The following is a 25083-nucleotide window of genomic DNA, read 5'->3' on the forward strand; positions in this document are numbered from 1 at the left end:
TGTGCTTTGAGTTTTCAGATGTGTTCTGCCATTAATGGAAATTGGGGCCAGAATCCAGACTCCTACCAACTTTCTTCTTTATAAAACCTGATACACAATAACATAACATAGCTCTCACATCCTAGAGACCACAATGTGATGTTCTATTTAGTTTCCTTTCTTTCTTTCTTTTTCTTTCTTTCTTTCTTTCTTTCTTTCTTTCTTTTTTTAAGATAGAGAGCAGACACATGTGTGAACTGGGCAGGGGGAGGGGCAGAGAGAGAGGGAGAGAGAGAATCTTAAGCAGGTTTCACACTCAGCACGGACTCCAGTGTGGGGCTCGATCTCATGATCCTGAAATCACGACCTGAGTTGAAACCAAGAGTTGGATGTTTAACTGACTGAGCCACCCATGGGCTCCTTCTAATTTAGATTTTTTTTTTTTAAATTTCTGTATCCTAGGGCAAATTATTTAATGGCTCCAAGTTTTCTCATTATTAAATAGGCATAATATTTACAGGATCACCATGAGCCTCCATCACTTAGACAATTTCTGTGAAAGAATTCCAGAAGCACTATTAATTTATTGTATTAATATATCACAATTATTTTCTTTATGCATATAGCTTCTGATTTTAGTTGGCTAGAGGAACAACTGAAAGCAGATATCAGAAAGAATAACCTGAGAATACCAATAATGATAGAGATTACTATTTTCTGAAGTCCACTCAGTATAAGGAACTAGGTTAGTTCCCACATCCTCTCAGGGTAGGGTTGTCAGATAAAATATAGAATGCCCAATTAAATTTCAATTTTAATTTCAGACAAACATTTTCTTGGCATAAGTATATGCCAAATATTGCATGGGGCATACTTATAATAAGAAATTGTCATTTATCTGACAATTTTCACTGGGCATCATTTTTTTAAAACTAAACTAAAACTCTAACCAAGGTTTGCTGAGAACGTTGACTTAATCATTGTAAACCACTTAGAAGAAAAAGCTCACACAGTAAGCACTCAATACACAGTAGCAATTAGAGATACAATGCAGTATAATGTTTTCCAGGGCAGGCTCTGGAGCCAGACTTCCTGCGCCATACCCCAATGGGGCCGCTTACTAGCTGGATGGCCTTGGGTAAGATATTGCATCCCTGTGTGCCTCAGTTTGCTCATCCATAAAATGAGAATGACAGCCTTTTCCTCACAGAACTGCTACAAGCGTCCCTTATCTCATGCATGTAAAGGTTTTAGAATGGCGCCCAAGGCAGAGACATTGGTTTAAAAAAAAAAAAAAACCAGCTATTACAATGTTATTATAATTGCTGTACTCGTCTATCAGCCTATTTGACCTTCATACTTGACTGGGACTGCTTACTGTACATACATATGTTTCCTGCTCTCTAGCAGAAAGGTTGCAGGCAGCTAGGCAGGTGTCAGGTGTTTCTTCATCCCCCTTGCATACAGGATATATCCAAGACCAAAGAGGTCACTAACTTGCATAAGGTCACACAGCCAGGACTGAGGTTAAACTCTCTGACTCCCTGACTCTAAGACTGAATCTCCTTCTACTCCAGTAGCTGACATCTGTAATCTACAGAGTGGGGATGATGGCTCAAAATTACAACAACATCGTCTGTTTGATGTGTGAGCACTCTGTAAATTCTAGAGAACAGGGGTGCCTGGGTGGCTCAGTGGGTTAAAGCCTCTGCCTTCAGCTCATGATCCCAGGGTCCTGGGATCGAACCCTGCATTGGGCTCTCTGCTCAGTGGGGAGCCTGCTTCCTCCTCTCTCTTTCTCTCTCTGCCTGCCTCTCCCCTACTTGATATCTCTTTCTGTCAAATAAATAAATTAAAAAAAAATTCTAGAGAACATTATCTGAATATTAGAACGGTGTTATAGTTTTGTGTTTGTAAAAGAAATCTTAATCCTCTAAGATCTCCTGAGTTCTTCACCACCTTTGAGATGGACAGAGCTGGTATGATTGCTGCTGCTCGAGGCAGAGGAGGGCAGTCACAACCCGGGAAGCTGATGTGACTTGCTCAGAAGCGCCCCACAGAATAAGAAACAGTGGGTATGACTGTAATCCACAGTTTCGAAGCCCATGTTTGATTTCTGACCTATGGCACTTCCCTCATTATAAACACATTCCTCTGTTAGAGCTTCCAACGTAGTCTGCTTTGGTTTTTATTAAATTAAGTGGGGCATCCATATCCAAAGACAATGCGAGTGTTCTGTCTTATAAAAATTCCCCCTGCGTTGGATTTTTCTTTCCAGTTTATGTTTAAGATAATGAAAACAAATAATTCACAAATCCAGAGGAGAGATTAGCAAAACAAACTTCACTGTTAGTTTTGAGCTATAAGCCAAGCAAGCCAGCAGCAGAATTACTAGCAAATGTTCTGCAGTCCGCGTTATCTGAGCATGCCAATTACAGAGCAAAGGCTATTCCACCTCTGATTTTCTTTAGGAATCGCAGGTATAATTTCGACCATGTCATCACAGCATTTCAATTTTCAATTATGCCCCAAATGGTTCTTTGGCAGTCAAGTGCATTCTGGGCATCTCTTTTTGGATTCCTGAAACTCTGGTCCGTGTTGCTAGTCTCTAGACCACCATTAATATACAGCATGCTCACCCTTGAATTTCTCTCTACTTAAAATAAAAAAAGAAGGCAGTAAGATGTTTATGGAAAATGCTGGGTTTGGAGGCTTTAAAAGGAAAGTGCTTTGAAAGACTAGGCAAGAGTCCAAGCTGACCTAAGGCCAAAGTTTCTATCAAAGCTGATGGTCTCCAGCCCGGTACTATAGAACGGAGCATGGAAGGAGCTGCCAATCCATGAATATCATAGGATAGCCCCTTGTCCTCTGAAATACCTTCCAGGGGGCAGAAGAGCAACAGGGGAGGGTGTGGGGGCAGCAGAATTTCTTCTGTCCTCTCTCAAAAAGACTTAGATGCTAACCAGAAGTACTAAATTTTGTAACAGGATCAGGAAGGAAAAAAATATTAAAATTTGTAGGTTAAGATCCCCTCTCATTAAAAAACAAAACAAAACAAAACAAAACAAAACAAAACAACAACAACAAAAAAAACTATGCAGAGAGCTTGAAAGAGAAAGAAAGACTTGAAGGAAGTATACATACATGCAAATGTGGTTATTTCTGGATGGTTGGTCAAAATTATTTCATTTACAACTAACAGAATCTCAGCCGAAACTAGTTGAAGTGAAAAGAATCTATAGAAGAAACATATTGGCTCATGTGACTTTTTGGCCAATAAATAAATGTTATAGTTTCAGGTATTGCTGGATCTAGGTCTTCACCTGTCCCTGGAGAGCTTGCATTTTCCACGTTTCTTTCTATTCTCCCAGAAAGCTAGAATCTGCTTTCTTCTCTATTCTTCACCATCAGAATCTTCAAACATATTCATCCTTTGTCCTGTGGGTCCCAGAAGAAAAGAGTGTCTTTCAGTAGCTCCAGCAGAAGTCCCAGGAGAGAGTCAGCCCAGTCTGCTGGCCCAGTCCTGCAGCAAGGTCAGCGCAGTACAAACCACATGGCTTAAGCAGGATTACTGTATGGTCAGGAGAGTCGCCCTTAAATCATATGTCCTCTATTCTGTAATTTTCATCTGCTATTTGTTGGACTATTTTTTTTCTTTTCTTTCTTTTTTTTTTCTTAAGACTTTTTTGTTTGAGAGAGAGAGAATGAGAGAGAGCATGAGAGGAGAGAGGTCAGCTGGAGAAGCAGACTCCCTGCTGAGCAGGGAGGCCAATGTGGGACTCCATCCTGGGACTCCAGGATCATGACCTGAGCTGAAGGCAGTTGCTCAACCAACTGAGCTACCCAGGTGCCCCATTTTTTTTTCTTAAACAGTTTTTAATGAACCTGTATTATTTTATGATAGGATGTAAGTTTTAAAATTTGTTTTGAAACATGCTGTGATATAGAAGAAAGGAATCTAAGAGATTCTAAGCATTCAGGAGACCTTGCACTTCTAATATCCTAGTTGCCTTCCAAGTAAATGGAATTGGTAAAGAGCCATTTTGTCCACGAGAGCCTACTACCCTGACCACAGGTAGGGAACCCCAGCCTCATGATAGAAATAGCGTCATTCTGTCTCTGTGTATTAACTAATTTAACCTTCACAAAGTCCATTTAAGGTAGGTACTCTTAATATCCACCTGTCACAGATGAGGAAATTGAGGCACATAGAGGTGAAGTGACCTGCCCAAGGTTAAGTGTAAGTGGAAGAGTTGATCTTCACACCCAACAGACTGTCTGTCTAGGGGGTCTGTTAAAAACAAGATCTTGAGAGAAAGACCCAGATGCAGAGGGAACAGCAGAAGCACAAGGTGAAGGCAGTGAGAGTGGGAGAGAGAACCCTCTTGTGAGAAGATCTCTCAGGACCTTGCCCTCAGAGCTGCTGTCATTTTGCAGAATAGGGGATATTGTTCCAGCTCTTCATGAGCTGTTTTCCTGTCCTTCTCACTTCCCCTCATCTCCTGACAATAGTGCTCTGTTGTTGCTGATGTACTGTCGCCTTTCCCTTAGTTAAAAAAGCCTGAGCCATAAGTGTGACAAGGGAGCCATAAAGTCAAGCCAAAGAAAGGCAGTGAGCTTATTAATTTCTCTTCCCCGTACTCTCCTGAAGTTCTCTGAATATCCCTTTGCCCCTGCTTTCATTCTGCCTGGTATGACCAGGAGTAGCCAGCTTTCTGTCTCTTCCAGGGTAGCCCCTTGAGGGCAGGGCCCGGGCTTTACTCACTTCCGTAGGAGAGCCCTGCTCTGTCTGCATCCATCTGGTGCCCAGTAATCAGCTGTGGGATAAAACTGAGGTCTGTCCCGGCTCCTGCAGGATGACAGAGTCCTCCGTTGTGATGTCCCTGTCCCCAAAGGCCAAGAGTTGTCCTCTTCTTTCCCCTCATCTCCTGCCCCGGGCTTTGCCAAGAGTGAAGAACCAGCCTTCTCTTGCCTTACAAAGCCTTACAAAGTCCTGAGATGGACTCCACAGTATCATCCTCAGGGGACAACCTGAGTGAGCCTTTTGGCTGCACCACTGGGTATCCCTCCTACAGAGTCAGTGAATGGCAGTCCAGAAGGGGCCATCTTGGGTATGCCTCAAGGGGCTAAACTGAAGCCATTGGTTAGACCAGATGGCATAGACCCAGCAGACTTCCTCCCAGCAAGAAGTGGGTCGTAGCAACACTGTGCCCTGTTTCTGTACATTATTGCATTCTGGGACTGGGACATAAGACCTTGGAAGAGCAGGTCAGCATTCAGCTTTTAGGGGCTGGTTTTAACCTGTGAGGCCATTTGAGATCTCGGTGAGAGATGCTGAAAAATGAGATGAGACCATTAGGATGGCTGCCTGGAGATAGAATTCGATGAATTTCCTTAGTTTTCTCAGAAATCTGGAACATGGAAGCATCATTTGGTACGCAGCAAATGTTTTCTGATGCTTTGGGGTTTTTTTTTTTTCCTTCCTTAAGAGCAGTGAAACAGATGGAAAAACACACAAAATTTCAACCCAGCATGCTCCAGCTATAACCGTCCTTGCCAACCTTACTGTTAGTACTCTACCCTTCATTCAGAGTGCTCCAGGCCCCTGTCCTTAAATACCCCAATCAAATTCCCATCCCAGGGCCTTTGAACTTGCTCTTCTGTCCTACTGAAATCCCCTTCTCTCTCCTCCACTGAAGCAAGGAGGTGTCAGGTCATATTCTACCCCTCAAAGATGCCATCCCAGATCACTCAGCCTTAAGTAATTCTTCCCCAGCTACTCTTTTTCCCATTCTCCTTTTAAATGACTTATAACCTTTACCACCATTTTGAACATTTTCTCTGTTGGTCTGTTGGTATTGTATTGTCTGACTTTGCTAGAATGTAAGACAGGCCATACGAGTGGGGTCCTCAGAGCTCTGTGTCTTTTTCTGTGCCTCCATATGACAATCTTAGCTTCTTGTAGATGCAGCCTGCCATCACCATACATAGGACACAGTTAATACAGCATCCGCTGTGCCCTTGGCTGTGGGAAAGAGAACTTTTCTCTTTCGCAGACAGCCTGAGTGAGAACCCGATTCTAAGTTTGGATCCATAGGTGGCTTTTTGATGTAGCATCCCAAAAGTTATGATCTCCCAAGGCTCTTTCTGCTGAGCCTGGAGATTTATATGTTTGGTATTTGGTGGCATTTACAAGAATTCCCTTTGGGGTTTTACAAACTATAGCATAGCATTGACTCCATGTGTTCAGCCAGAGGGTAGCTTCTGGGAACTCGGTGAACCAATTTTGGTCCTCACGTACTATTTCCACCAGGTATGAATGAGGACCCTATGTGAAAAAGCAAAACGTAAAGAGGGACACCGGTGTGGAAGACATGCTCTCACCCATCTCCCCGTGGCACTCACAGTTCCTGTGTATGACAACCAGTGGTATGTTGTGAGCACCTGCTAATCCTTGCCCGCCATCTTTCTCTAGATACCATGCAGAGCAGGCCAGAAGTAGAAGGGAGCTAGTGGCCCTCAAAGCAGCCCTCAGTGTGTGACCGATGAGTGCTGGTGAATAAAATCCAGCGTCCTCACTCCTGAAACAGATCACCTCTGTGGTGGGCCTGCCCCATGGGTCCCCAGCAAGGCAGAGTTCCAGTTGCCTCCAAAGGTGAATTTGGAGGTTCATTAACACCCCCTGGACTGGCCCTTTTCCCTTTCTAAGCTCACTTCCTTTCCCCGCTTCTGAGGCTTTTTATAAATGCACCTCCTAAATAAACCTTCTTGTACTTAAATCCTTATCTCAGGGTCTGATTCTGGTGCAGTCTAATCCAAGACAACATGCTATGACTAAACATGGCCAAATAAATTTAGGAACTGAACAAAATGAAGCAGATATTTTTTCTCCCTGCAGGACCTCCCAGCCTCACTAATGTACTCATTTGTATTGTGAATTTTCAATACAAGCTTTGATGCAGGATTTCCTTTATTTGGCCATGTAAACTGAGGCAGTGGAGCCCCTTACAGGAGAACGTGAACTTTAGAACAACACCCTCTAGGATCACTTACCCCACTCTTCTACCTGACTTACCAGGGTGGGAGAAGCTAGGTGGCTGAGACCAAATTTTTGTTTGGGGACGGTTCCAAGGACTTAAAGCTTCATGTTGCTAGAAAAGGTGTGTAAATGCCCTCCCAGCCATCCACTAACTCTCTTAGCAGAAATGGTGTGTACGGATTCAAGCTTCTGTTCTAAAAGGAACAGAGAATGGAATGGCCTTCAAAACCCACTCCTTCTCAAGGTACCCACCCAAAGTCCTGCAGTTTAATGTAGCAGTTTCATGCATCTTTTGTGCTTCCCTTTTGTCATGCTGAAAGCCACTGGTTTAGAAATGAGCTAATAGGAACTGACCATATTGCTGACTAAAGAATTGAGAATGACATGTCATTAATAAGTCACTTATTCACGTTGTTGGGTGAAATACAGATGTGAGGGCACTTTGGAGCCTCAGTCTAGCAAGGGAGATGGATAATGAACTCATAGTTACAAAAAGAACTAATTCCTATAAGTTTTCTCAATGAAAATGTGCACTTGAATGAAGAGAATATATAATGAAGAGAGTGTATAATGGAGTACAAGGAAGGCTTCCTGGAACAAGTTGCATTTGGGGGAAAACATAAAGGGTGAAGAGGAGAGATGAGTGTTAGAGTTGGTGTTAAGGCTGGGAATGAGAAGTAGCCCAGTGTTAGGGAAGCTAGTAGTGGGGGTGGGATGGAGGTTGTGAGGGAACCAGGTCTCCAACAGCCAGAGGAGGAGGGTGGGAACTCAATCGGTAGAGTGGACACAGGCCAGGTTAAGTTCATATTGATTCACCTTATGAGCTTAAGCCAGGAAAACTTCCTTAGCCTCTATATCTTCATCTGCAAAGTAGGAATACTAATAGCACCAGCCATATGGGGTTCTAGGATCAAGTGAAATTAATACACGCAAGACCCTTTGCAAAGTGCCTGTTACATAGCAGGTGGTCAATAAATGTTATGACTTCAGATAGTCATGTATTAGTCATTATAATTTGGTTAGTGGGAGAACCAGGACTCAAACCCAGGTCTTTCTTAATGGAGCCTTCTCTGTTAAATTCCTTGATAACTTTCCTTGTTTGATTTTATATAGCATTTCTCAAAGAGGATTCTGTGGATTATTAGGTGACATTGCATATCAAGTTTTTGAAAATATTTAGGAATTATGGATATAGGAAAATGATTAAAAGATTTTTAGTAATGAAATGTATTCTGCAAAATTTTAGATGTTATCCCACTTTTACTGTTTTAAGATTTAGAAGACGATTTTTAAAAAACAAAAATGGGAAAAACATTATTGTTAGATAATGAAATTCCTAGGTAAATTTATAAAAAAAAAATTTATAATTGTTCCCCCAAGATGTAATGAACTTGTTAAGGTTCCAGATTTTCTTTCTGGCCTAAAACTTAGGAATTACTCACTTCCCTATTGACAGAAAAAAAAAAAAAAATGATGTGTGCAAGACCCACCTCTTACCAGGAATTGACTTAAAGAACTATTAATCAAGTTTGAAAAAGAGTTAACTAGTTGAATCTGCATCCGGGTCCACTTTGAAGAGGAAAGGGATGCTTTCCTGCTCTCAAGCGGAAGTCAGTGTGAAAGGACAGGAGTGGCCCATTTCCAGTCCCGGCAGGCTAGCCAGGACTGAGAGCACCTGGGGGTTACATGACTGGCACAAAAGAAGAGTAGTTTAGCTTCCTGGCCTTTCTCGGTGATTTAGCTCAAATGCTTAAGGTATATTCCAGGGTGCAGTGGACCCAGGACTGGGCTTGAAGAACACCTTGGAATTATTGATGAAACCTTACATGCACCTTGGTTTTTGCTTCAGAGAGAAAACATGAGCAACAACGTCCAGATTCCCCTTTGCAAGGTGTTAGCCACAAACATGCCACCAGCATGCTCTGGGGTAGACCCCACAAAAGCATTCCTCAGGCTTTTCAAAGAGCACAATAGCACATGATTCCTTCAAGATTTGAAGTTCATCCTCAAGCATTCATCCATTCTTCTGTATACATACATCACCAGATCAAAATGTGCCCCAGACTGACTGATTCTGAGAGCTGAAAAGATGTTTGGCAAAGAAACCTCAGCAGTATTGAGTCAGAATGTTGATGCAGCACACGAAGCTTTAATTTGGATTAGGATGCTCCAGCTGAAAGAAAATTGTTTAATCTTGCCAGACTGCCCACTAACCCACATGCACACCAAAAAAAAAAAAAAAAAAAAAAAAAAGAAAGAAAGAAAAAGAAAAAAATTAGCTTCAGTTCCCCCCAAATCTTTGTCTCCACAGGTATCTTTTGTAGCATCCTAAGAGTATCCCTATGGACTTTTATGAAGTGCCTACTAGGTGTCATATATTGCAAAGGCATGCCTCAAAGAGGATAAACTGGTAATTTTTCTAGCAAGCAGACTCTTGGCAAATATTTCTGAGGTAAATCGGGATTTATTTGAAGCCTAAGATAGAGGATGTGGGCTCCAGATGGTACTTGTGTGAGTGAAAACCCTTAAGTAAAACAGAGCTGACCTCAGAGTGTAAGGAGCACGTATTTGCAAATTATTAGACCATCTGTCACTCGAGGACACTAGAATAATGTCTTTCATAGGAAATTGGGGAAGTTATGTGCCTCTTTTTGAAGGTCTCAGTTCTGAGAGAATATGCTCGTGAGGCATTCATTGATTTCAGAAGGTAGACCCTCAGGGTATGTAAAAGGTGCACTAAAATCCTCAAAAACTCATGATCCCCTTCAACAACCATGATCAATCACTACATTAAAATAATAAATAAATAGAATATTTCCATGTGTTGGTGGAGGAAACATATGTACCATGCATGGTAGCCTCAACGCCTGGAACTCTGAAGTTCCAGGGCAGACCTACTAGAGTTCTATCTGGAAGGTTCTAAATCATGTTGACAGGGGTAGGAGCCACCTACAAAGGACTTCGAAAGCCTGGATTTGGACTCTAAAGCACATGTCGCATATATTCTTTCTGTGGTGTGCCCTTCTTTCTTCCCTCCTGGATGAACGTTGGCCACCATTCAAGATTTTCTTGGGCAAAACTGAATGTCTCTTCCTCATTCACCCAAAGCACTACCTGCCTTTCTCAATGACAGTCCATTGTGATTCTGCAGCTGCTTCCCTAGTAGACTGTGAGTACACTGATGTCAGGAAACAAGTCTTATTCATCTTAACACATCATGGCACCTGTCGCAGTGGCCAACACAGAGTAGACCCTGACATGGTTTAGGTGATAAGAAAGTGGAAAAGGAGAGAGACTTCTCTTGGAACCTGATCCATTTCTCATCAGTTAATTCCCAAGTTTGGGGTGGGGGGCGGTGGGTTGTTGTAGTTTTAGCAGGGGGAACCCAGAGAGGATCAGTGAAAGATACTTAATTTTCTGGCAAAGTTTTGAAAAAAGTTCAGGGACCACCTGGCAAAGTTCTAGAAAACCAGTCATAGGCAGTAGTACAGTTCTATAAATGCACCGTGAGGTGGAAAATTACATTTTATGTGGGGTTTTTTGTTATGACTAAGAGTGTGGCTTGGGGGTCAAAATAAGTGGGTTTGGTCCTATGGCCTTGTACAAATCATTTAAGCTCTCTGAATTTCAGTACTGCTATTTATAAAATGGGGATAATATCATTATCTCATGGGATCATTTTTTAAGTTAAAAAATTAATATATGTGAATTGCTTACTTCCATATTGGCAAATAGTAAATGCTTAATAAATGCTGGCCATTCTAATTATTAACAATAATATATGTTTAGCATTTTGGTAGTCACATAGGTTTAAACTAAAGATGTTTACTTACACTTGATCCAACAAAACTTTTACTTGGTGCCTATTGTATTATGTGGTATACTGTGTACACGGGCTAGATTTAGGAAGATGAATGGTCCTATCACTGAAGTCTTACAACTAAAACTAAAAGGGAAGACTAAAAATTAGGAAGCAAATCATTTCAACATAGTATTGTATGTGCTATTAGTAAAGTCATTAGCAGAGCGCCATGGGAGACATGTCCAACAGATTTTTTTTGTGTTAATTATGGTTAGTTGGTTGAGATTGACTGCTTGGGGATGCTGTGTTCAGAAGGATTCTGAAGCTAAGTCCAATTTCTGGGGACAAAAGTGCATGATTAATTAGCAATGTCTAACACAGATGGAGTGGATCATGTTCCAAGTGCCACACATAAATCACTAGACTTTTACCTATTGAAAGGATAACAGGGAAGATATTTAAGAGGAGCAGACATCTGCATTTTATGGCATTACATATTCTTGAGTTGAGCTAAGGAGTGATATCAAAAAAACCAGACACTCCTGGATTCACATCTGGGCTTCGCTTCCTTTGCTTTGTGCAAGTTACTAAGCATTTCTCAGCCTCACTGACCACAGAAGTGGAATGAAGGTAATAATACATCCTTATTGTGTGGATTAAATGTGAAAATATCCAGCAAAGAGCCCAGGCCTCAGTAGGTACTTAACAATAATATTACTCTTAAAATGATTACAGCCTTCCCAAACTACCTCAGTATGAAGACATCTCAGATCTGCATTCTGCTCACTCAAATGAAACACTCAACCCCCACTTGAAAGTGAAAGAAAATAACCATTTAAGTATTTTTAGCTCAGTGAAACCACCACCCAATAAAGGAGACATGATGAGAAGAATGAATGAACTTGACTCTTTCCGGCATAAAGTTTAGCAGCACAAGTAATCCTCATTCCAAAAGATTACCTTTTCAAGTACATCTTGTCTTTTTAGTAGGTAAAGTCTGTGAGAGCAAGGAATATGTCTCCCATGGGTTCTGTAGATCCCCAGACATACATTATGGTTGCTTAGTGAGTAATAAAGATACAAATAGCCCCCAAAATAAGATGGGTATTAAATTGATTTCATTTAGGGGATAGGAGTTGTAAAAACATGAGAATTAAAATATTTGATGCTTACATATTCTCTATCAAGCTTATTCTTACACGTAATCATTCTTTTTAAATACCATAGGTAATAGCACAAACTCATATATGTGATTATATATATGTGATATATAAATACATATATATGTATATACATATATATGTGATGATATTATATATATCATATATGAGATTATATATAGATATAGATATATATCTAAACCATTGAAAAATAATTCACTTTATATGTAATGCAAATAAACTCTATGTATATATATATATATGTGTATATATATATATATATAAAATGTATGGAAGCTTGCCATGTGCTTGTTTGTCCTATGAATGTGAGCTACATTATATCATACATACTTGACCATAATCCTTTGACCTAGGTAGAGCTATCTGACAAAGTTGAGGTTGAGAATAATTTCAAGGATTTGAATCTAGGTGTTTCTGATTCCAAAGCCCATCCATGCCTTTTGCTCCTTATACTTAGAGAGTCTCTAGCCCCCACTAAATGTGGCTAGCATTAATGCTTGTAAATGGAAGGATTTTGAAATTTGTTGTTTGATGAACTTAACAACTTATCTTTGTATACATCTCTCTATATCTGTTCTGTCAACTCAGACTTTTTATGTGTAAGGTTTAAAGCAGAGCACACCTGGGGTTACTCACAAATTATTGAATTAGAGTGTCTAACACACTGATGATACATCATAGACACCTAATAAGTGATGGCTATAAGAATGAATAACCAACTGAATAAAAACATTTTGTGCAGTACGTATCACTATGCAAATATCCATGTTATCATTTCCAATAACTGCCGTTTTGTGATGTTCTTAATCACCAAATTATTTCCCAACATTTTCTGGACTTTAGCTCATCTTATCAGTGGGTTATCAGCTCTGTGTGAGTATTTGAGTACATAATGTGTTCTGAAGTAATGGCTGGCCCGCTCGTGTTTTTTAGAGGTGTGGATCACTTCCTTTTCCATTAAGTGTACAATACTTTTGGAAATTAGTTGATCCATATAAATGGATGTTCTTCTTTTTGGCAATACACACTTAATTGCTTAATTTCAAATTCTATTGTCTACTATGAAAAGGAAGTTTAAGGCTATTAGCAGTGATGATCAGAGATTCCAAATAAGTGTAACATCTACCTTATCAAGTCAGACATTTACAAAAATGCAGTCTGAAAAATATGTAGGTAATATACATCCCCTAATTAAACACATATGTGATGGAGTCAATAATGTGGGGTAATATATGTTTAAACTTTTCACGAAGAAAAAAGTCAATTGATATCCTTCATTCATTCCTTACTCAAGAGTTAGTGTTGAAATCTCTTTGTGTCTGTTCTCAATATAAAAAGCAGCTCCATTCCATTCTAAGTATGTGAACATCTTGGATACTTGACATGATCTAGGAATATGGTATCCTAATTAATCCAATCTAAGTTTCTATAGATGCCGTTTGTAGATGATCAAGTGTCATAGAGGTTGAATGTAATACAACACATGGGGGAAAAAAAATGTTTCCTGAGGATTCTGGCTCTGGTTAAAATGAAATAAGCACAGTCCACCTTATTCCTCCACTGAATGCAACCCAAAACCCTAGACAAAAGGCACACAGCTTCTATCTGAGGACTCTGAAAAGTGAGTGGTAGCAGGTGGATTGGGGAAGGAGTCCAGAACTCTAAATAAAATTGAGACTATGAGTTTCCTGGGTTTTTATTTCCACATCTCCTAGTCCAGGCTCAAGGGCAACATGAATCCTGAAATAGCATGTGGGCACAGGGAGAAAAAACCCCAAGAAAAGCCCCTACTTCTAGTCTAAGGAGTAAGGGGGACCCTAAGGGACAGAGAGGATGGCGGTAATCCTCTGTTTTTTCTTTTGCTTTTTTCTCCCTCTTGTCCAGCCCCCCAGGCAAGCTGTAGGCATGGAAGCTGTAATCCTGTTCAGTGGCAATAGCAGCAGGGTTCAGGTAGCCTCCCAAACTTTCTCTCCAGCCAGAGGAACTATGGTTTGAAGAGTTGGTGGAGGATAACTGTGGATTTCTTCTTTCTCTCTATCCACTTGTCGGTCAAGATCAGTTTCATGGAGACTGAAGACCTTGGGAGTTGGTTCCAGTAGCAGCCCAGAGGTGTGCCTTCCCAGAGGTCAAGGCAGGGCTTCTGGCATGTGTGGGAAAGCTAGAGGACAAAACAGAAGGCAGACACAAGGCCTCCAGAGGCTATTTCCCAAAACTTTCTTCTAAAAAACTCTGAGGCTGGCTGAAGTCTTCTGAGCCTAGGAGGTCCCCCCATGGGGCAGGTGGCCAATGCCAGAGGCATCATTCTGCAAAGCTGCAGGCCCAAAAGCCAAGTGACAATATCTGGAGTCACCTAAGTCACGCTTGTGTGTTAGCATCACACAGAGACTCCTGAGATAAAATCACTTGTTATTCCAAGAGCATTCAGGGCTTGACACTCCACATTTCTCACTAGGAAACTATGTCCTTTGGGCTTAAAGGAGGAAAAGCTGTTTCAGATGACTGCCTTTTTCCCCCTCAAGGATGCTGCATGGAAGTGTTGAAAATAAGAACTCTGGCTCACATTTACTAAAGACTTCCCACGACGGGGGGGCTTTATGTATATTATCTCATTCCATGCTCCTGACAACCCTGTTCTAGAGGTATTATTATTAGTCCCTTTTATAGTGTGGAAAGGGAAGCTCAGAGAGGTGAAAACTAGATTCATTGGCTTGGAAGAGGGTTGGGCAAATTGGAAATCCAGGGCTGTCTGCCTCCTCCACGAGCACACAGCTCTCCGCATTTGCGGGATTGCTGTGAACTCACCAACGGCATGATTTCTCCGTGGCTTCAGTCTTGAAGTCTAGTCCAAGGCCAAACTCTCAAGCAGAAGCAAGACCAATCCTTGGTCCAGTCTCCTGGAATCGGCGCCTGCACAGAGTTGCAGTTCTCTGGCATTCACATGTGAGGCTGAACTTTCAGTGCACACGGTTATTTCACAAAGGTGAGCCTGGCAAGGCCATCTGGGCCATTCCTCTACCTTTAGGCAATAGAGTCTTGCTCTGTTGATCACTAAGGAACCTGCTTCTGCACAGGGCAAAGTTTCCTCATGTCAGGTCTCTGTTCAGGAGCTCTCAGAGGCTTCACACTGAAGCTTGTGTGCTCTGTTCCCATACTCTGAGCTCATGTCCAACCTCCAAGGCTTTAGGAATCTGAAAGAAACTCATCCTCTTCCTGAGCTCTCTGCACAGTGCAAGGCACAGAGCCAGTGCTTGGCCAGAGCAGGTCCATTGGACTAAATGCTAGTTTCCTGGCCGTCTGCCTCTCCCTCCACTACCATAAATATACATTAACCTGTCCCAGCTTCTTCAGTTCAGTCTCCTGAATGTGAAATAATGCAGGGGTCTAGGTGGGTAGATTTGGAAGGACAGAGCAACAGTGAATGTATCTAGGGAGGCAGGAGAAGAGTTATGAATAAATGGTGAGGCAAAGCCTGGAATCATTTAAGCCAAGGAAATTCAAATGTGGGAACAACCTTCACAGGGTGAGGGTGTTCCAGAAAGGCTTCCTGGAAGGACGCAAATCATGAATTCCCTAACCAGGTGTTTTTTCAAACTGTGAGTCATGACCCCAGGGTCAAAAAAAATCACTTTGCTTGAATCGTGACAGAATTTCTTTTTTTTTAAATGAAATAGAATCAAATCCAGTGGAAAATAGCAGAGTGTATTGCTGGCTCATAGCCTATAATGTATTTCTTTGTGATCTGAAAATGTACAAAACACGCTGCCCTATCTTTTGGCTTCTGAGAGATCTCTCCACTCCTATGATTCTAATCCTCAGTGCCTATTGAGGATGAATTTCTGTTCTGTTGGGGATAGAGACATGGCACAACTTTCCCATCTTCAGACATTACTCTTCCTTCTTTCTGTTGCGTCTGTTCCTGCTGGGCAGTAGGTCACTGATGGAGAGAAGAACTAATGTACGTATAGACCTGGCTCAGGACTCGGTGCTTTATACACAATGGTCAACATTTAATCCTTATGTCATATCCTTATACTAGCCTACATGACAGGATTCATCATTTCCATTGTACTAATGAGAAAACTGAGGGTCAGGATGAAGGTGTTACTAGTAAATTGCCAGGAAGTGACTGATCTGGGATTTGAACCTACTCTCTTCTAACTCTGATGCTGGTGTAAAGCCCTCTAGGCTTCTGTAAATAGTTTTCCTTTGAATGTGGACTTTTGATTATGGAATTCTATATTCTAACTAACCAGAGTATGGGCAGTAAAGCTCTATTTTGTTGCCTTTCACAGTGAATCATTGAATCTGTGCCATTTCGCCCCACCCCTAATTTTGTTGTGGTGAAATACACTTAATATGAAATTTGCCATTTTATCCATTTTTAAGTATAAAGTTCCATGGTATTAAATACACCATCACTGCCACCCATCTCAGAACTCTGTTCATTTTGTGAACCTGCAACTTTATCCCCATTGAACAATAACAACCGATTTTCCCTTCTCCAGAACCCCTGGCAGTCACCATTCTACTTCCTTGTTTCTATGACTTTGACTACTCTTAAGTACCTCTAATAAGTGGAATCACACAGTGTTTGCCTTTTTGTGACTAAGATATTTCATTCACAATAATGTCCTCAAGTTTCATCTGTGTTGTAGCATGTGTCAGGATTTCCTTCATTCTTAAGGCTAAATAATATCCAATTGCATAGATAAACCACATTTTGTTTATCTATTCATCTGTCAATGGACGTTGGGTTGCCTTCCTATTTTAGTTCTTACGAATAATGCTGCTATGAACATGGGCACACAAATACCTCTTCAAAACCCTGCTTTCAGTTTGTTTGGATATATAACCAGAAGCAGAATTGGTAGATCACTTTTAAAATGTTTTGAGGAAATGCTGTACTGTTTTCCACAGTGGCCTGCACCAATTTACATTCCCACCAATGCGGTAGAAGGGTTCTAGTTCCTCTTCATCCTCACCAACATAATTATTTTCTGATTTTTGGAAATGGACCGTCCTACAGGTATGAGGTGGTATCTCACTGTAGTTCTGATTTGTATTTCTCTAACGATAGCAATATTGAGCCTCTGTCAGCTTAGCCCAAAATACGCTTGTTGGCCATCCTATATCTTCTTTGGAGAAGTGTCTATTCAAGTCTTTGTCCATTTCAAATCATTTTTGTTGTAGAGTTTTAGGAGTTCTTACCTTTTACCTATTACTCTTTTATCAAATATATGACTTGCCAATATTTTCTCCCATTCTATGAATTGCTTTTTTATTCTGTTGCTAGTGTCTTTGGATGCACAAAATTATCTCATTTTCATGAAGTGAATTTGTCTGTTCTTTTTGGCTGTGCCTTTGGCGTCATATCCAAGGAATCATTGCCAAATGCAATGGTGTGAAGATTTTTGCCCTGCGTTTTCTTCTAAGGGTTTATAGTTCTAGGTCTTACATTTGGGTCTTGGATCCATTTTGAGTTAATGTTTGTATACAGTGTTAAGTAAGGTGCAGTTTCATTCTCTTGTAGGTAGATATCCAGTTTCCCCCGAACTGTTCATTGACAAGACTCATTTCCCCATTGAATGGTCTTGGGACCCTTATCAAAATCAGGCACATAGTTTTTAAGCTCAATTTGTAATGGAGAACTATGGGGTTTATAAATTCATCAGCGTTGCCCAGTAAGACTAAATAACTTTGTTTTCTATCTTTGAAGATTTGTAAATCCCCATGTTATTTATTTATTATTTTCAGGAAGAATGGAGCTATGCATTTCCTAGTTTTGGATGTGAAGTGTTGTTTGTTCATTCTTGATTCATTCCATCTCTTGGGTTCATCATTCACCTCCCTTCACCTTCACTGCCTATCACACTGGTCCATGCCAGCTCATCTCCTGCCAGACTACCTGTGCTAGCTTCCTTAACTGTCTCTTCAATTTAATCTCCTCTGATCTTTTTGAAATGCAAATTCCATCAATCCACTGCTTATAATATTTCAATGGCTTCTTTTTGCTCTTTTATGGCACATAAGGACCGTATTTACTAGGGTGGCTACATCTTGCTATGGTTTGACCTTCCTCTCTTCTCTAGCTTCATTTTGTACCCTGCTTTTTGCTCTTTTTTTTTTTTAAAAGATTTTATTTACTTATTGATAGACAGAGATTACAAGTAGTCAGAGAGGCAGGCAGGGAGAGTAGGAAGTAGGCTCCCCGCTGAGCGGAGAGCCCGATGTGGGGCTCAATCCCAGGACCCTGGGATCATAACCTGAGCCAAAGGCAGAGGCTTTAACCCACTGAGCCACGCGGGCACCCTGTACCCTGCTCTTTGCTCTTCTAATCAAGCAGGGCCCCATTCAGTTCCTCTGACATGCCTTCTTCCTTCCTGCCACAGGGCCTTCACCCTGTTTCTTCTGCTCACATCACTGTGCAGATCATAAATATTTTGGGTGATAGACTATCTCCCTGACTAGGCTATGAGCTCCGCAAATGCAAGAATTGTGTGGTGTCTGTCTTTTACCCCCAGAGCCTAAAACAATGTCCAGCTCATAAAGCAGACAGTAGGACATTCAATAGTCAACTTTGTTGACCTCTTTAGAAGCAGGTGTGATAAAAACTCCAGGTGTTCATGTTTGACCATTAGTCTCAACTCACAGGGAGGTACTCAAGGGCAAAGCTCTGGGGGGATTAAAGAGTCAGGTTTAGCAGAAAGAAGAGCCTTCTGAGTATAAATGTTGATGTCTCAGAGCCCTGGTATTTATGGTTTCTCCTTTATTTGGTTTGGACACAAGACATTCCTCCATCTCCTTTGGGTACTGTCATTTCCTTGTTTAGGAGTTTAGTTAAATCTGCACCTAACATGCTACAAACATTTGGGGGGGGAGAGGGACGTCTGGTTTATGGCACTGAGGGGAATGTTAACTGTGTGCAGCTTAGTGTAGCCACAGGATTTACTATGTATATAATTCTAGGATAGATTTGCATGGGCCTCTGTCAGCTTAGTCCCAAATTTCAAGCTGTCTCTCTGGCTATGTGTTTCCCAGGGGATCCCAGGGGAGCTAAGAATAAGAAGTAGAAAAAAAAAAAACCACAAGATAAGACTTCTTCGTGAGCAAAGACATGTTTTCCAGGCAAACCTCTTAGCTGAACAGCCACTGCATGCTGAGGGGACAGTATGAATAATAATTATAGCAGCCATTATAATTATAGCCCTTCCAGAATTTTTGTTATATGCTAAGTAAGTCCTTTGCCTGCATTATCTTATTTAATATTCACAACTACCTAGGTGGTGGTTTTATGCAGAAGTAAACTAGAACATGGACAAATCGAGCTCTTTCCCCAAGACCACACATGAAGCAACAGGTGGTAAGGGGAATTGAAACTCAGCAGATGATCTTCCAATCCCATTGCTTTTGACCACTGTTTTATTTGCCCACTGCAATCTTTCTTTTTTATTATATGATAGACCCTGGCATTCAAAGAGTGATAAGTTATAGACAGCCCTTTCCCTTGAGAAGTTTAGCAACCACTCAAGAGCATAGCAACCTCATCCCCTCCTTGCTGACACTGAGCACTTAACCATGAACCAGTTCTGAGCTAAGCCCTGAACTTGTGATATCAAAGTCTCACAACTACCCCCAGGTAGGTGCTGTGATCTTACCCAAAGGCCCAGCTATGCAATGACAGGCTGGGCTAGGACTTCAGGTTTACTTGACTTGGTCCAATGTCTGTGCCTTTCACTACAACACTGAATTACAGAAAGAGAATGCACAGAGGAACCTCCAACGTACTTTGAGCTCTTTGAGCAGGGCAAGGTGGTGGAATTCTGCCTGTAGAAGCCAGAGAAGGCTTCCTGAGGAATACTAGATCTAGGGCATTGTAAATGTAGGCTTTTGTGGTAAACTTTGCCCTCTGCCTTCCTGCTTATATACAGTAGTAAGTGGGAATGGAGAGAAATGAAAGCCAATGGGTAGAATTCCTAGAGACATATTTATGTTCAGCATCTAGAACTTTCTGATAATTATCTCAGACTAAGAGCAGAATGGGCTTTGGGGGAAGTAGTGAGTTCCCCACCCTTGGAGGTAGAAAGGAGGCCAAAGGCACTTGAGAGATTCTGCTATTCCGTTGGCAATCAGCTTAGGACAGGGACGCTGATTTGGATGATGGTGGATGATTTGATTGAACTTTGGTTCCTGAGCTTTGGCGCTAGCATCTGGTTCAGTGGGTCAGGACAGGATCCCCAGAGTCTGTATTTTTCACAAGCTCCTCAGATGATGTTGAAGGCTGTGGTCATTGTGAAGTCACACTGCCACAGTGGGCTAGGTAACCATGAAACCCCTTTCTAACATGGAGGTTCTCCAAACCAGTGTTTTTCACCATGGATTCCACAGACCATTCAGCCTGTAATACGGGTTGCCCTACTTCTTCTCAAAGCCAGATAGTGAAGAATTTGGATTTTGTAAGCTATGTGGTCTCTGTCACTACTCAGATTGCAATTGTGATATGAAAGCAGTCATAGACAGTGTGTAAATGAATGGGGTTAGCTGTATTCCAATAAAATTTGGTGATAAAAGGAGCCAGTAAGTCAGATTTGACCAAGGAGTTGGCTGACTCCTGGCCTATAAAAATTGGTGCTATATAAAAATGAGTCCATGAAAACTACAAAACCTATCTCTTCATGAATAATTATGATGCATAGTCGCATGTTAAAGACTCTGAGAAGGCCTGAGAATTAAAGAGATTTGTTTAATTTTGGTCTACCCAGAATTTCTCAGATTCATTTAACCGCAGAAACTTCTAATTATGCAACTTATTCTCAACACTTAAACTGGTGTTCCAGAGAACCATTTGGGAACCATTAATTCCTATCTTACAAGTAGGCAGCATATATAAGCATTTGCAGAGACTGTCTTCTGAGAGGTTAGGAAGGACACTTCCCTAAGACGCTAGTCTCAGGTTGCTAGTGCTGACCCATAACTCATTCAAGGTGGTGTCCTTGGCTCAGGGTGCTGCACCCAGACTGAAATGAAGGCACTCCCCCATGGAAATGCAGTTGTCAGGTTCCTTCATCAGAGATGATTTTATTTTTTTTTATTTTTTTTTTTAGAGATTTTATTTATTTATTTGACAAACAGAGATCAGAAGTAGGCAGAGAGGCCGGCAGAGAGAGAGAGGAGAAAGCAGGCTCCCCACAAAGCAGAGAGCCCAATGTGGGGCTTGATTCCAGGACCCTGGGATCATGACCTGAGCCAAAGGCAGAGGCTTTAACCCACCAGGCGCCACCCAGGCGCCCCTTCAGAGGTGGTTTTAAATGCAAGTGCTGGGACAGAAGATGCTGAGATATTTGAGAGAGGTCACTGAAAAGACAGGAAGAAAGAGAAGGGAGAGGAGTGAACACTTGTAATAAGATTGATTAAATGTCCACTTTATCCAGATCTGTGGTCTTAAGTGGGGAGATGCTTTGCCTTCCCAGGGATACCTGGCAATGTCTGGAGATGGCTCTGATTGCTCTGACTGAGGGTCAGGGATATAGCGCAGGCATCTAGTGGGGGGGCCAAAGATGCTGCTGGGCGTACCACACTGCACAATAGAGCCTCACTGCCATCCCCCACAAAGGATTTTCTAGCCCCAAATGTCAGTAATTCCCCTGGTGAGAATCCCTGATCCAGATTATCTGATTTCTTCCATATAACAAGCTTGTGAGGTAGGTGGTATTATCTGTACTCTAAGGAAATGAGGAAACTGAGGCAAAGAGAAATTTGAGTATCTTTCCTCTGAGTTCCCCACAGTTAGTGACAGTGTGAGCCCACACACCTAACAGCTCATTTTTAACTACCTATGGCAAAAACAACTTTCACTTCCATGGTCATTAATAGTCTGTGACTCAGTGGGCCCTCCCACAACTCCTTCACACCCCCTTTTGTTACCCCACCCCCTTTCATTTGCTGCTTCTGATACATTAGGTATATAGCATCCACCTTTGTCCCTCTCCCAAAAGTGTATCTCTAATGCCCACTAAAACACTGCTCATTTAAAGCTTGAATTTCATCTGGTGGGAGCCTCACCATCTATGTTCAGTTATGTTCTATTGAACCTACTGGTCTTGGTTTCACCATCTGCAAATAGGAATGGTAACAGTATGTGCCCTTCCCATCTCGATTCAGTTCAACTCAGACACAAGCCATAGGCCCAGGATTATGCATGGAGAGTTAGGGGATCCGAAGAATGCAAACCTCCCAGGGAGAGTATGCTGAGGTGATGGGATCTTTAAGGAGGAGGCACATTCCTCGTTTTTTATAAGCCTGTCCAGCTCCAGTGTTTTTCAGCGGCCTACAAGAATGCCATCGAGTGTGAGAAAGGACCTCAGAGGGTCTGGACAACATCACCAAAGGGCAGTCATTACCCGATATTTGGCCTGGGGATAAGTGGGCTGGAAGTGCCTGCATGACAGCATATAGACTGGTGGAAAGTTAAAAGTTTCTAGGCAGAGCTCTCTCCAACAGAACAGCCGTGAGAAGTGTGACGGGGACACACGGGGAGACCTTGCGGGCTTGCCTTCACTCCGGGGACTCCAGGTCAGTTAAGACACCTGAAGTCCTTGGGCTTGACTTTTATCATGGCTAAAGTGAGCTATGAATTTCAGACAGTCCATGAATAAGGAGCTTGTTTGTGGGAAGATGAAACCCCATGGATTATCATTAGGCACTGAGGTCAAGTCTCAGAAAATGAAAGCAATAGGATGGCATGAATACTTAAGATGGTGCATCATGGCAACCAGATTTGGGTGTGGCAGAGAATCATGAATTCTGCATGAAGACTGGCCTCCCCCTTTCTCTCATCTTTGGCTCCTTAAAAAGATGCCTACCCTTTTGCTCCCTCACCATCTATACTAACTCTGGTCGTTCAATTCATAGTGTGAGAATATACTCCTGGAAGTAGAAATGACCAATGAGTCCACCATCATCCTGAAACAATTCTTTTCAAATCTTGAATCCTCATGGAAATGAGCAATGGCTGAACGCTGAGCTTTTGGTGCTCGCAAATGCCAGGAATTAAATAGTTTAAAAAAAATGCATGTACCATAAATGACCACTTCCCCTCTTCCCACCCATTAAGAAAATAAATAATATCACGTCAGTGTGGTTTAAAGATATCTGACTGGGTGATGAATAGGGAACACTAGGGCACCTGCCCCAGGGGATTTATGGGGGCTGACTGGCACAGATGAATGCTTGAGGTGAGCTTGTTGAATTAGCTCATAGCTAGAGCTATGTCATGTTTTGGATATTTGTGATGAATCCTATTTTAGTTGGTTGTTCTATTAAATTGTATAACTTTGCTTTTGTGAAGTCCTATCCTTATAGAATTTCTAGAAGGGCAATAAGGGGAGTGGAAATAATGATTGGAACTGGTCAAAGCTAAGCCTCATGTCTTAGCTCTGCCACTTATTAGCTAGGTGGCTGTGCACCAGTCGTTTCGCTTTTCTAGATCTTAGTTTTGTTCAATAGTTAAATAATACCTTTCTAGTGGGATTCTTGTGAGAAATAAAGAAATAATGGTAATTTTGTTAAGTGCCTCGAATACACGAGGCACCCGGAAATGGTGACTGTTATTTTCAGTCGAACAGAAGGGAAATTATATTAATGTTTCTGTGAAGTCTCTCTATTAAGGTCTATTAGAGAGACCCAATCTTTCCCCAGAAAGAAGGAGAGCAACTCCTCATGATACCTGGTAATGAGTAGCAAACTGGCTATAATTTCAACCTGTCAGTTTTGTCTAGGTGGACCTCTGACCATTCTCAGGGGGTTAAGAAAGAAAGCAGGAGTCCCATAGTTAATAGGTTTAGAAGAAACCTGATTCGATTATAGGTAATTTACTATTAAGAGAATTCTTGCGGACACAGGGTTAACAGTCCTTCGGAGTGTAGTGGATCTGTTTCACGTTATCGTTACTACGGTTCTGCGACCCAGTGACTCAAACTGGGCTGCCCTCTTAGCCTGGGAAATCCCTACAGAGGAAACTGGGGGGAAGGAGGCCCTTTGTGATTTTCTCAAAATGAATCACCAGTGATTACAGCCAATTCAATCTTGGATTCGTTCAACTATGTTACCTTGAAAAGTGGAAGCACCCTTGCCTTTCCCTTTTCCTTCCTTTGTTCGCCAGCCAGCCGCAAGTCCCTCGGCCCACCACACCCCTCACCTCTTACACAAAGACCTCCAGCTTGGAAGTTTCTGTGGCCCCCCTGGGGAGGAGCCTGCGGAAACTTCTTCCGCCATTCCCACCCTCCAGGCTTTTTTGGCAGGTGCTGGTGACTACGTTTCCTTGCTGCGTTGTTCATGTTTCGCGTTTCCTCCCTTTCAGTAACTCCTGATGACTGAGGTAATAATAATTGTTCCACGGAGTTAGCAAATGCCTGGTGGGTAAACTAGTCTTCATGGTGATGAGACTCTGAATGTCCTTGGTTAATCACGTTAAAGGCAGAGCAAGCTCTTTGCACAATCCTGACTAGGCTTTCATGCTGCCTCAAAAACCCTGGAAGGAGGTAGAAGCAAACGAAGCCAAACGTTGGGATTTTAGGACAATGGACTCCTACAGGGGTCTGTCTGGACTATGTGGGGTCATGTCAGAGGGAAGAGGAGCTGTGAGCTTCCTTCCTCTCGCTGCGCCTTTCCTCTGTTCCAGGGAGCAGATAAAATCGTGCTTCGAAGAGGGCAAAGCTGATGCTGGGACAGAACTTTTTAATTCTGTCCTCTATGATCCATTTCAGCCCCAAACCCCAAAACCCCAGCTCTGGCTGGTGTTGAGCTAGGTTAGGCTCTATCCCTGCCCTCCTAGGGAGAAGGACACAGAGACACGGATGTTACAACACAACTGCCTCTTCCAAATGTCAGCCTCGTACTCAAAAACATGGACTGAGTAAACACACTTTGCCTTCACAAATTTTGCCCTAAAATCATAGCAAGACAATAGTCACTCATACTTTTCTTTTGACTTCCTTCTGCCTCTCTTTTCCGTCTCTTTTCTATTTAGCCTCACTCTCACCAATACCCTCTGTGACATCTTGGGTCTATAATACATTGTTACAAAT

General features: G+C 41.9%; 1 long non-coding RNA gene across 5 annotated transcripts in view; it reads right to left on the bottom strand.

The window, feature by feature from the left end:
- Window positions 1-25083, bottom strand: part of LOC125110261 (uncharacterized) — a 300974-nt gene that overhangs the window by 61156 nt on the left and 214735 nt on the right. For 3 of the 5 annotated variants that reach the window (XR_007130541.1, XR_007130540.1, XR_007130538.1), the window contains exon 3: window positions 3303-3417. The exons of the other annotated variants lie outside the window; for them this stretch is intronic. This is a non-coding gene — a long non-coding RNA (uncharacterized LOC125110261). The remainder of the gene's footprint in view (window positions 1-3302; window positions 3418-25083) is intronic. 5 annotated transcript variants of the gene reach the window in all.

Source organism: Lutra lutra, chromosome 1, assembly GCF_902655055.1.
Source record: "Lutra lutra chromosome 1, mLutLut1.2, whole genome shotgun sequence".
NCBI classification, from domain to species: domain Eukaryota; kingdom Metazoa; phylum Chordata; class Mammalia; order Carnivora; family Mustelidae; genus Lutra; species Lutra lutra.